Here is a 13412-nt window from a genome sequence, read left to right on the forward strand (position 1 = left end):
ACTAAACTTTCAGTCTCTGCCCATTAATGCCATAAAACACCTTAATGTGCAGGTGTATATTTCAAAGAAAAACATCTGTATAGTATTAGAAATTAGAATACTATTACAGTGATTAAGGTGTCAAATATTTGCTTATGTTAAATAAACCAACATGCTAATAACATTTTTTTCCTTCATCCCTTTTGCGGAAGAACAGGAGTCAGATGTTTCCTCCTCAGTATATTTGATTTAATTTTCTTGAGGAGTTACAAAAGAGAAGTTTTTGCTCAAGAAATGTTGACTGTCCGAGAAGTAAGAAGTAGGCTAAGGTGCTGTTCTGAACTAGGGCTGGCAGGCGAGGTGAAAGAGATGGTGCAGGACTCTTTCTGGATCTCAAAAAGAAGGGCCCGACAAGAAACAGCTTAATAAAATAGCTATTTCAATTAGGCAGATGGGCTGTTGCTTGGCAGGACGTGTGCAGAGAAACTGAAAAAAAATTAAAATAGAGGCTAAGAAAAACAAAGAACATCTCTAAACCAAAGACAGGCCTATTTATTTATTTATTTTTGTCTGAGTAGCTTCAATCTATTTTCTCAGATAGAGAGCATTATTTCTGGCACTCTTCTTAATTTTCTTCTTAAAGAAAGAAGTTTTCTTTAAGTAAGAAAGTTTTCTTCTTAAAACTTCCTTTTTGGAAATATTCCTCCAAATTTACAACAGTTCGATGATCATAAGACTGAACCTCAACACAGGGCATGGTGTAACCAGATAACAGAAATAACAGCCCTCTACAGCTCAAGGCTTTGCTCTTTCTGTTAGCAGAGACTATACTGGAGCTCTGGGGTAGACACCAGTGAAAGGTTAGGAGGAACTGCTTGTTCCTACTCTTCTCCACCTAGTTAGGAGTGATGTTGACCAACAAAGGCAGAAGAGATGTGAGATGGAGTTAGGAAAACTCAGTGGTACATGTTTTCTTTCCAGGAACTACCTTTTTTAATCCCTACCACCCCAGGACAGTTCTTGACAAGGACCAGCAGCTCACTGTAAATCTCTGCAACATCAGAACTTTTCTCTGGGCTGCCAGACTTTGCACTAACCAATGCCTTCCCCAAAGGCTGGTGTCCTTCAGTTTCTCTTTTGTTGCCACTAGTGGGTAACACAGCAGAAAAAATACCAGAAGGCGCTGGCCTCCTTTCAAGTCACTGCCAAATTACCAAGTGTTTATAACACTGCCAATTTTGCCAGCATGAAATGTAGCAAAAAATTAATTCCACATATGTGCAAATTTGGCATTTGATATCCATATCTTACAGCCTAATCCTTCTTAAAAATAACTGCCATTTTAGTGATGCTGAGTTAATATGACTTTCTTTTTGCAGAACATTTGTCCAGATCATTCTTACTATCTTCTTTCAAGCTTCTCAGATGCTGAATGTTGCAAAGCACCATGTAATTTATAATTCAATATAAAATTATGAACAATCTCAGAACATTGAACACATTATTGTAACCTGCACAAGGGAATTAAGGTTTTCTCCCCCATGGTCAAGTGCATCAGTTCCTTAGAGACTAAATATATTACACACAGGCCAGGTTAAGCAGATCCATTGTCAAGATGAATTCATGGACTTGATTTTGCTTTTACAATTTAATGATAAAGCTTCTACTCATTGCAATGGTTAACCATTTGCCCTTGCACCTATTAAAATGCACATTGACATAAGAACTCAGCAGGGCTCATAAGTAGAGGAGCCGGGAGGGGAAGAAAAATTTAAAGGAGAATTATTCTGAGCCCAACAAAAGCTAGGAGCCATTATCTTGAATGCAGCTGCTGACAGATTCTGCTGTCAGCTCTAGGGTAACCTTTTGTATATGATAGTGACCTCCAGGTCAAGGAAATCCTATAGCTGCTAAAAAGCAGCCATATGCCTATGAGGCATGGTGTGGATACTGCTCTACACACTGTCAGTGTTCTTAGTGCACTAACAGTCCTTAATGGCCCTGGTGACCAGCCCCACCTGGGATTTCAACCCAGGGGCCCATTAGAACCATTTCAACATGGTTCTGTTTGTGCCTGGTCATGGGCACCATTATTCCAGATCCTTGACCTCTGGATATCCTACCTTGACCTTGGACCTGCCTTATTACTATGGGCTTGCCTGTTGATCTGGACCCTCAGTCGTCCTCAAAGGACTGCCATTTCCAGGCCAGTAATGCTCATGTCTGCATGGGGCTGTGCCCCAGCTCACACAACCCCTGCCTTGCCTTGGTATCATGCTTGATTCCTCATCTGCTGAGGAGCAGATGGCCTTTTCTGCTCCCCAGCACAACAGCTTGACAGTCTGTCACATAGCTGTGTACTACTCTGTTCAAACCATCGTACATGCTATTGGTTATCAAGCACCTTAAAGGACAGAATTAAAATTGATGCATTGGCTGTGCAAACCTTCTAGATGGGGAGATGGCAGGGAGGTGGCAGGGGGAAAAAGACAAAGAAAAAAACAAAAAAAAACAAAACAAAACAAAACAAAATGCCACAAAGGTAAAATCAAATGAAATCTTGGATCAGTGTTTAATCTAAAATCATTAAAAAGACAGGAAGACATGAGTGAAGGAGAAAATTAATAAATACCAGAAATGAAGGTGGCAAGATTTGAATGCATCTCAAATTTTAAATTATTGTTAGAGGCTCCTGGGATAGTTTAAAATGAATGTTAATGAAAAAAGCCTACCTTATGTAAGTAAATCCATGTGTCTAAAGGGTATGCAGGTCTGACATAATTAAATTGGCATAGTATAAAAATAAATATAAACTGTCCAGCTCACACATTATATAAAATAACAGATCTTGTCAGATGAACACTGAAGTCAGGACATTATTGATTCTCAATAAGAAAAGTTACTTCTGGAACTCATTTCATACTCATTTTTCAAGCCCTCTGTAGGGCACCCTTTTATTACTGTATATACATCTTCTTCAGCATTTTGTAATAGTTGAAAAACATAATTCAGATGTGTGCTGTTTAATGAAAACATCAAAAAGCTCTCAATGTATCAGTACATGAACTTGGGTCTAAGCATCCTTTCTAGTTGAAAAGTCAGGGCAAAGATAGAAAACTCTGAAGGACATGGCTCATAAAATTAACTCTTCAAAGAAGATTGATAATTTTTTTTTGTCCCTGTGGGGACTCCTTTTTGCAAATACACAACAGAAAGCAATATTTGTCAGCTGGAGTAGATCCATTAAAGAATGGGATTTTAAGGTCTTTATATTCTAGAAATTAAGTAGCAATGAAGAAAACAGACTAAGACATACATTGAATTCTAACCACACTACCACTGACAGCAGGAGACTTCAGAAAACATCTTGTTCTCTCCACAATTTTCTCCTAGGTTTTAAATCTGAAAATGAAAGGTGAAGGTTAATGGAACTAGGAATGATATTAAATGAAATTAATTTTTCAACTTCCATTTCACTAAGGTGTTAAAGGCCAGCATCTAATGTCAACTTCTTCATACCTGCCCCTAACCAGCTGAGAAAATGGCATGGCTCTTATTTGCTCTTGTTTTGCTACTGTTCATGTTAATCTGTGCAATAGCATTTCCAGTCAGAACAAGGTCTTACTATATTGTGTGTAGCAAAATCCTAAAACGCAAAGTTCCTGCTGTAGAATGAATATACTCAAAGGCTAAAATATGATGAGAACACAATACACACACGCACAGACTACAAAACTAGAGTCAAAATTATTAAAATTCCTCTTCCACTGAAATTGTGTTTAATTACCGTCAGCTCTGTTATTTGCTAGAAATCACCTTGCAAGTTAAGACAAGTGGCATGAATTGCTAATACATGTAATTAGTATACAAAGAATTCATATCGCTTTTCCAGACTATAATTCCTCAGGTTTTTGTTTGCTCCTAACTTCAGCTCTAACAGGTCTCTTTTAAGGTCTTAATTAACTTTGCCTTTTATATACCATATATATATATATTTATTTATTATTATTATTATTATTTAACATATCACTATTTTCCTGCTCACTGATAGAAGAATCTGCATCACTTTTTTTTCCCTGCTGCTTCCCAGGAGTATGAAACCTGGATGAGTTATCTCATCAAACATCACATTATTCTTTTGTCATATAACTAGTCATGTTTTCTTGTTGGTACATGATTGAACTTGCAGATGCTGCAGATGCCTCCCTGTCTCCTTGACACCTGTCATCTTTTTGTCCCCTCAGTGAAGGTGTTGAGTGCATTATTATTCCTGTCCAAAGAAAGTCCTTGGGAAGCATCTGTCAATAAGGTGTGTAAGATCACTGAAACACAAACTTATATTATACCTTTCTCTAGGCCACTACTCAGGAATGATGACATGAGTCACAAGGATAAGCCTATAATAGAAATAGTCTTGACATCTGCTATGCACAGTCAAATTTTATTGAAACGTATTCTGAGGATTCCAATCCTACAGTGATCTCAGCACACATATGGAGATCCTTGAATCAGTACCTTTGTACAGTTGGTTGGAAGATTTGAAATAGCTGAACTTAGTGAAACTATTTAGAAAATATTTATTTTTGTTGTTGTTGTTGTTGTTATTGGTGGTGGTGCTGCTGTTTATTTTTTCAGTCTCTGAAGTAAAACTTCTAAAAACCATTCTTCACCATTTTTATTACCTGGTACGTTTTATAGGGCAGAAGTTGAAAATCTGAACAAATAGTAAGGTAAGAAAAAAGTAAAGTTGAGATATGTTACTGACAATGACTGACGTTTTAAATGGAGATATATATCACTGATTATCACAAACAAGTGAAGGACAAATGCTGACAGGAGAGATCATCAAATTTTTGTCAGAAAATGATGACCTTCAGGATTTGTGCAGCGGCTTTTTCTAAGCATGTGATCACTGCTAAAGTTAGCTCAGCATTTCTGAACCACGTTAGATTGACAGGCACAGAGAAATAAATCCTCAGCATGGACTCACAAACACTCAACAGAGAAAGCTGTCTGGGATCAGCAATCTCAGGCCTCTTCTGCAGTGGTCAAGTGTTAGAGTGACAGAATCATTTAGTCTCCAAACTGCTTCAGTGCTTAACCTCTGCTGAAGCTGCTAAGTAGACATCAATACCAGTTCTAACATCTAATTGTATAATGTAGATATCTGTCAGCTGAGAGCTAGCCACCGTCTACATTTCAGTTAAGTCACAAAAGAGCCATCACCCAGCAAAATGCCTTGTTGACAAGCCTGCCCGAGTCCAGATTGAAATATACAATAGGCTTTCTTTATTGGTGTTTTTACCTTTTAAGATAATCTAAAAGATGTTGCATTGAGCACAAGTGAACAGAAAAGAACTCCCCAAACATCTCTGCAAAGAGGAGTAGTCACACAGGACTCTGAAATTGATAAGATAATTATGGTAGTGCATGACAAAGGGACTCAGAGGAAGGAAATGAATAGGTAAATGAAAAACCAGATCAACTGACCACAGAAACTGAATTTTATATATGGCTAGGTGATGTGTATGTTTGGAAGAGCAGGATAAGGCTGTGATAGTCATTGAAGGATATTATGAGAGCCTAAATGAAACATTTTGAATAAGATGGCAAAAATGGGTGTTCTGTGGGAATGTTGAAGGCTAAAAAATCAGTAGCACAGGGACATTCCATGAATATCAGATATAAACAAGCAATATACATACAGAGTTCAAGTTTTGGTGTTCAAAGTTGTCAGCTGGAACAGAGATGGAAGATAAGAGAGGTTATGAAAGGAGTGTAAGGAGTTAAGTTAGTCATATTTTAACTAAAAAGATGATGACTCATCCTGGGCGAGATACTGGGGGCATCATTATCAGCATGAGATTAGAAAATTCATAAACAGATTTAAAAAATCAGCACAAAGTAGATGTGTATGGATGAACTGTCAGAAGTAATGTACTGAGAGAAATTGAAAATGAAGGATTTTGGAGTACTTCAGAGACAACAGGAGAAAATTGAGGCCATCGAAATAGGTGTTAAAAATAGTTAAAGAAAACTAAATGAATGGACTATTACGCTGAAAGCAAATGGCCCACGAGGCCATTTAGGGGCAGCTCTCAAAAACATAGCCATCGGAGGGCAGGAGAAAATCAGAAATATCCACCATAGGTAAAATCATGAAAGATGATCATATATTTGGGGCTCTGAGTTTTAGGCAGGAGCAGATGTTACAGGCAGTAAACATGTAGAATGCACATTTAGAGGAGGGAAGTCAGCATATACAAACTGTGCCTGAGGGACAGAATGGAAAATCAGATGAAGAAGCTGTACTTTACCTAAAATAATTCAATTTATTTTTAAAGGAAAAAAAAAAAAAAAACAAAAAAACCAACCACCATATATATATATGTATAAATTTCAGGTAATAAACAACACCCCTGAAATGTTCATCCACCTATTTCCTAGAGATAAATGCTGCTTGCACGTATATGTATGTGTTATATAAAAAGATGTCAAGTTTTGTCCACTCATATATCAAAAGAATAAATCCTAATGGAAAGGACAAATAGCATACATGCCATAGAAGAGATTTTAACTTGTGATTACATAGAAGGTCAACTAGAATCTAGACTGGAGATTTAAAATGAAAGATGCTTTTGGACATTAAAGCATATGTGGAGTCAGAAAGAAACAGAGTAGGGACTGTTTCTTATCATCACCCACTAGGTAAGTCCAACAAATCTACACTTCTACTACCATCCAACAAAGCTACACTTGATTCAATTATTCAATATACTGAATCTAAGTCTTAGGATTTCATTGAATTCCTAAATATTGGTCCACTTACACTGTTTTTGTTTGTTTGTTTGTTTTGTTGTTTTTGTTTGTTTGTTTTTAAATCCTCTCTAAAAACTTCTAAGTTTTAAGCAAGGTAATAATTAGAAAGAAATTCTCTTTCTGGACTTCAAACTTTTTCTTAAACACCGTAGGCCAAACAAACATTTTCATTTTGATCTGCTTGATGCAGAAAATTACTACCAGAAGCACTACTCACTCCAGAATCATTTGACAGTCACCCTGTCCAAATTTTGTGTTGGTTTAGGGCCTTCACAAAGGAGGAATAATCTGGGGGGTGGAGGGGGGTTGAACATTTTTAGAGGAACCTTCTGATATTATACAAAATCAACACCAACACAAAACACAGCTTTCCATTGTAGTATGATTGGAGTTAATTTTGTGTTGGAAGAATCCAGAACAGTCTGTGGACCAGAAACAGTTCCACCTGTCAGCTGTCCTTCCATATTATTTGTAACTTCTTACATATTTATGCTCCAGGTCACTCCCCCATATAAATTACTTCTACATGTATTAAATTTAAATAAAGTCCTTTTTATCTGAAAAAGTATTCCAAGAATATTCTGTCTGAAAATAAAGTATTTAATTTCTTCCCCATGTTAACAGAAATTAATGATAATTAAAAAACAAACAAACAAACAAAAAAAAACTTCTGCTTCTCAGCTGACAAATAAATGGACTAACATGCAACTTCACAGGGTATTCAGCATTATATCCTTTTCACTTAAATGAGCTTGCCAATAATTTCATTAAGAACAACAAGCCTGCAGCTATTTGTTCTCAGTTATGGTTTCAATAAGCTTTGATTGACATATGTATACTTAGCTGAATTCAGCTGTACAGCACAGTGATCAATATATTGTGTAAGTCATATTTTAACAGCACATGACTCATAAGAAATTTGAAAAATTCTTAAAGATGAAGCCATTTGCTTTATATGCCTCTGAAAATATTCATGTTGCATCTATCTGTATTTAATGTGAAATCCTCAAACAAAGGCATTTCCAGAAACCATGCAATCTTCTATTATTCATTTTCGTTATACTAAAATTAACCTTCACATTTCTCAAATTCCCAGACAAATTAATTCTTAGAGAAAGCAAGCAATTATTTTATCAAAATCACTGAACAAAACTGAGTTTGAGTGTTAGGTCTAGAATACAAAGCTGAGAGAAGATCAACTTAATTCTGTCCCACAGGGATTTTGCAGAGAATACTGAGCTCAGACACACACTATGGCAACTGGCATACAAGAAACATACTGTGAATTGTAAATACTATACCAATTGTAAATACTATAACAAAGCTGTTAGCGTCAGGCTGCAGGTTTTCTTTCTTTTCAGATAGGCCTTTCATGGATGGTTTCAGGAGGACAACACAGATATTATTCTTCCACATCTACCCCAGTTGAAAAGTTAGCCAAGACACAGCATTCCTGTGTTATTTGGTTTTGAGTCAATTCAGTCAGAAAAGCTAAGTCATTTAACAAACAAGAAAAACTTTTTGTATGCATGGCATTTTCCTTCAAGAAGTCAAAAGACTCCCAGGACTCGGATGCAAAGAACAGTGTCACCACTGCATGAAGAAAGGGGCAACGTTCCTCATGATTGATCTACTGCAAAACATTGATAAATAATAATCTTCTGTTTTAATAAGAAAATACGGACAAAGCAAACTGTTACTTCTGTGAAATGTTTTTGGATATGTAGGCAATAATGACAACAACAGGTCAATCCCTAAATACGGACGAACATGCTACAAGTATTAAGAATCAAATAAGTTAAGAGATTTAAAATGGGGATTGACATTGTTTTCTTTTAAACATACCTTTGCAGCAATATATTTCTATCACCTAGATAGAAATAGGAGGAAAGAGGACAAGACTGGAAACATTACAAGAAATCTGTTTACTTAAATATTGTCAGTAAGATTGTAAACAATACATCTGGTGGCTGATACTGGTCAAAAAAGGCAATAACCTCCAGATAAATCATGGGAAGCTCCTCTCAAGCATTTCATACAAGAATGGACGGAGGACTTAATTTGCCAGGATTTACTTGAATCTAGTAACCCCATCCACCTATGCTATGAGTGCTTGACTCAATTAGACATGCAGAGGCCTCCTTGAGACAGAAGAATCCCAGAAAAAGTTTTTTTCAGGAAGCAGACTGGCTGGCACAAACATGTTTTCACCAACTTCTTAACATCACTGAATGAGAAACATTTCTTTTCCACAATTTTCACATAATTAATTGCAAGTGGGTGTGCAAACTAACACCAATTCCAAACAAAACTAACTCCCTAAGGGTTAATCCCACAAATAAAATGCAAAATAGTATAATGTCAAACACTTATCAAGTGTTCAGGCTCAGCAGACAGTTGGGTCTTTGAGTTTTGTAAAACAGAGCAGAGATCTTTGAATTTCCTACTTTTTTTTTTTTTTTTTTTTTTTTTTTCATTATGATTATATTTAAATAAGCCAAAGGGGATTGGTATCATCCAACTGGTAGTTATAGAGAAGCTCCATACAACCAGTTATGCCCTGGGTAAAGTGTATGCATAAATATTTATAGGCCATCTGAACACACAAATGTCAAATTTTGCTGATTCAGTTCTGTGGACAAAAGTGTTTCAGCTACAAAAGCAAGTTCTTAATTAGCCTGACATTTTAGGATGTAATTGTGACTACAGTGAAACCTTTCAAATCAGCAGCTCTGTAAAAATTATATGTGAAGTAAACATATGGAGAATCACGAACACTTATGATACTTAAAGACAGCCTAACACCTATCCCATCTACTTTATTTTAATATGATTATAATTCAGAGCCAACTGATACACTCTAATAAATTTAAGATTCAACATTTGCTAGCATGTAATATTTTAATGTAATATTTAAAAAAATATATTCCAATTACACTTGACTATCCATTCCTATTATGTTTAATGAGGCAGAGACAGTGAACTAAAAAGCTAAATATTAAAAAAAAAAAAGTGCTAATATTGAAATACACAGTTATATATATACTTTATGTGCTATATTGTTTTAAAAGTTCTATATACATGAGAAACAAAACAATTTGGGGTGCATGACCTTTTCCAAATGAAGTATTAATAATAAATATATTTATTAAATATATACTTTGAGAATAAGCACACTATCAAATAATACTTTTGGTATAGCTCTTCTGAACTACCTTAATTCTCACTATCATATTCCCAGCTAACCAGTGGCATACATTTCCTTATTGTTCCTTTCAAGTTAACTGCTTGCAAATTAAGTTGACATATAAATAAATGACAGTCTATCTATTCAACAACCATATCTTTTAGGATGCAGGGTCTTATCATTTATCTGTGAAAAATTTATGTGAATGAAATCAAAATTGTTCTGCTTTCCAAAATAAATTAAGAACACTTTTAGTTTAGAACAAACATTAATTAATTTCCCAAATGAGAAATCTGTGTATGTGTATTTTTGGTGAATTAAATATTTGCCATAGAAGACACTTCTTGCTTGGTGAATTTAAACATATCTAATGCTTTTTTTGGCTCTTTTAATTTTTAAATAAATGTCTTATGTATTATATTTGGATACATGAAATAGCAATTAGGCAAAGTCATTAACAGTGTGACCTTTTTGTCCCAGGCACATTCCCTCTAATTGTTAATGGTCAATTTCCATCAGCTTTGGCATGACATGTATCAAACTGAAAGTGCATTATGAATGACTTGGTCTGTATTTTCTGTTTATAACACTGAAAAGCCACGTGTCCCCAGATTGCTGACAGTCTTTATGGACTTTCCTTTAGGGAAGGGATTGGGAGCCTGAGGTATGACCAGCAACTTTTACAGCAGTTTTTACACTTCTCCCTTCTTTAAAGTACAATACAAAAATGCAGCTTTGGGGATTTAGACTCGAATAGCTGCAAAATCTGATAGAACAGTATCTCAATCCTTCACATGGAATTGCTATATGCTTGAGAAGACTACAGACATTTAGAAAAATCTATTAAATTTGCATACCAGAATCTTTTTTCCTCTCCCTTCTTCCCAAGACCTTATGAAAGTTGGTTCCCCGGATATATTCCTCAAACACGTTTCATCAGATTTTCCAGCAGTTTTCACTTGATGGTTTCTCTGGTGATATTGAAGAATGGGACAGCCTGAATTACTTTAATTTTTCAGATGTGGTGTTAATAAAATTGCCTACTACTGATTGCTATACAATGTCTCTGGGTTTTTCCTTTTTAATTTGGTTAGCTAAATTAATAGCAGCTAAGTTCATGTCCTGGTTCATTTTTTTTCTCTGTGCTCATAATTTAATACATTTGCATAAAGCAAAGAGGGAAACATTGACTAAACTTTAAGCAATTTTAATAACCCCTAAGGACACATTATGATTATGCTAAGAGACCCAAGGGCAGGTGCTTATATTAAATAATCATATTCATGCTATGGGGCAATGGATTCATGTTTGGATTAACCTGTCACAGGAAACCTAAGGCACAGACTTGTGTGCTGTTTTCCCCCTCTTATAACTCAGATGCAATTCTTAAAGCATTTTCAACTATTGGTGAAGGAAGTCTTATTTCCTTTTATATATATATTTTTTAAAAATTAAATTATTCTGCCCTCAAGTTAAGTAAAAATATTTTGATGGAAATAAAAAAAAAAAAAAAAAAAAATTGTCTTCAGATAACTGTGTTCTGAAATAATTGATTTTCACTAACCAGCCAGGTGAACTAGATCACAGGTAGGAATCTTGCATTGGTTTGTTGATTTGCCTAGTTGCTGTCCCTTTTGTACTCACATCTCATAACTATCTAACCTCCTCCTGATCCCCTTCGCAGACCAGTTCTTTCTTTCAATCTCTTCTTTCGGCTAGTTCCATTCTTCTACTGGCAGGGGAAATCCTTCCTGTCTTTACTTTTTTTGTGCCTAGCATGTCTTTGCTGAAATCAGTAGTCTTGTTAACTCTGGTATTTTAGTAATAGGCATAGCCTAAAGCACCTGATTAAAACTCTTCAAATAAATGTAGGTGATTATTAATTAAAGTTACTAAATCAATGTAATTTTTATAAACTCATTAGAGCAATCTCATTTCTTGCAGCAAATGTCACTTTTCTGGTACTACCAAAAAGGATAAACCATATTGCATACTGTATTTTGGAAGTTGTCAGCAGAGAACATGCTCTGTACAACACCCATTGACCTGTTTGAAATTCCTCGCTTTTATTTAGGATTTTGGGGTTATGTGAGAAACTAAGTTGTGTTTTTGCAGTAGAGAACTAATTTTCTGTATTCCAAGGTAGTTGTGTAGTCATGATAAGGAGAAATACTAGATAAGTGGACAGAAGACGGCCTCATTGTTCCAAAATAAGGTGGAAGCTTGAGAAAAACAGGATGAGCAGTGTGAGAATGGTAAAACAAAGATCACAAGTTCTCATAACATAAGAAAGGGGAAAAAAAGGGGGAAAAGGAGAAATTAAAGGGTTGAAAAAAGAATTTGTACAAATATGGTATGGAAGAGCATCGAGTAGCTTGTGAACCTGTAGTACTCAGCCAATGAGGACACAGGGGAGGTGATCAGGTGTTGGGTAATAGGGAATAAAAGGTTATGATTTGTTTACTAAAATGTGCATCTAATTGGCAGGACGCCCACCATTGCAATAGCGAATAAATTAGCTTCACAGAAGATCCTGTCTGAAGAAAATGATTTGAGATTTTTCTCACAGTTAGGATCTTATGCAGGAGACCAAAGCAAATCCAGTTTCAGTCCGGAAAAATAAATAAATAAATAAATAAATAAATAAATAAATAATAATAAATGGATAATTTAATAGTGATTCATCGCAGTGACAATTTTTTTCTTTAAAGGAGTGGTGTTTCTGTTATGTTTTACTAAAAGATAACTGCTGCAAAAATCTAGCATAAGAAGAATAGGAATAGTGACACTGTGTCTTTTCTTCCAGTTGATTTCAACATCTCATTGTACCATGTAGATAATTGGTTTCTATCATATTGGGACATTCCATGACTGAGGAGGAAACAGGGGTACATTTACAAACATTTCACCAAAGTTTAATCATAAGCATAAGACCTCTCCTCCAGTGGAGAAATGAGAGCTAACCATTAGAATATGCAGCACCTTATGTATAATTTGCAACAAAACACCATGCAAACACATCCAATCATATCATTACTACAGTCCTGACTTCGCCAACCACCTTCCCACAGTTTCATGCAAAGCAAAGCTTCCAGCATGGGAGAGGTGCAGGCATTAGGTTCATTCCAGTCCTCTGTTTATGTGTCCCTTAGAACTTGCTCACCTCCAGTAGTGATGTTTACTCAAAATGGAGTTTGGGGTAGTTTTATCATATAATCTGCTTGTTGTTCCTAGTACATCCTGCAAAAGTGCTCAGGCAGGTTTTGACAGAGACAAAGCAATAGGTTATTACCTTCTAAGCAGAACAGTTAGCTCTTCCCTTACAGTTGAGCATTTTGTCACATTTTCCATTGTCCATGACATTATCTTTTCATCTGTTCAGATTTATGCCCTCAGTTTCATGTTGAAGCATCATGTCATCTTGTCA

This window comes from Netta rufina (genome assembly GCF_964035555.1).
Source record: "Netta rufina genome assembly, chromosome: 2".
In the NCBI taxonomy this organism is placed as follows: Eukaryota; Metazoa; Chordata; class Aves; order Anseriformes; family Anatidae; genus Netta; species Netta rufina.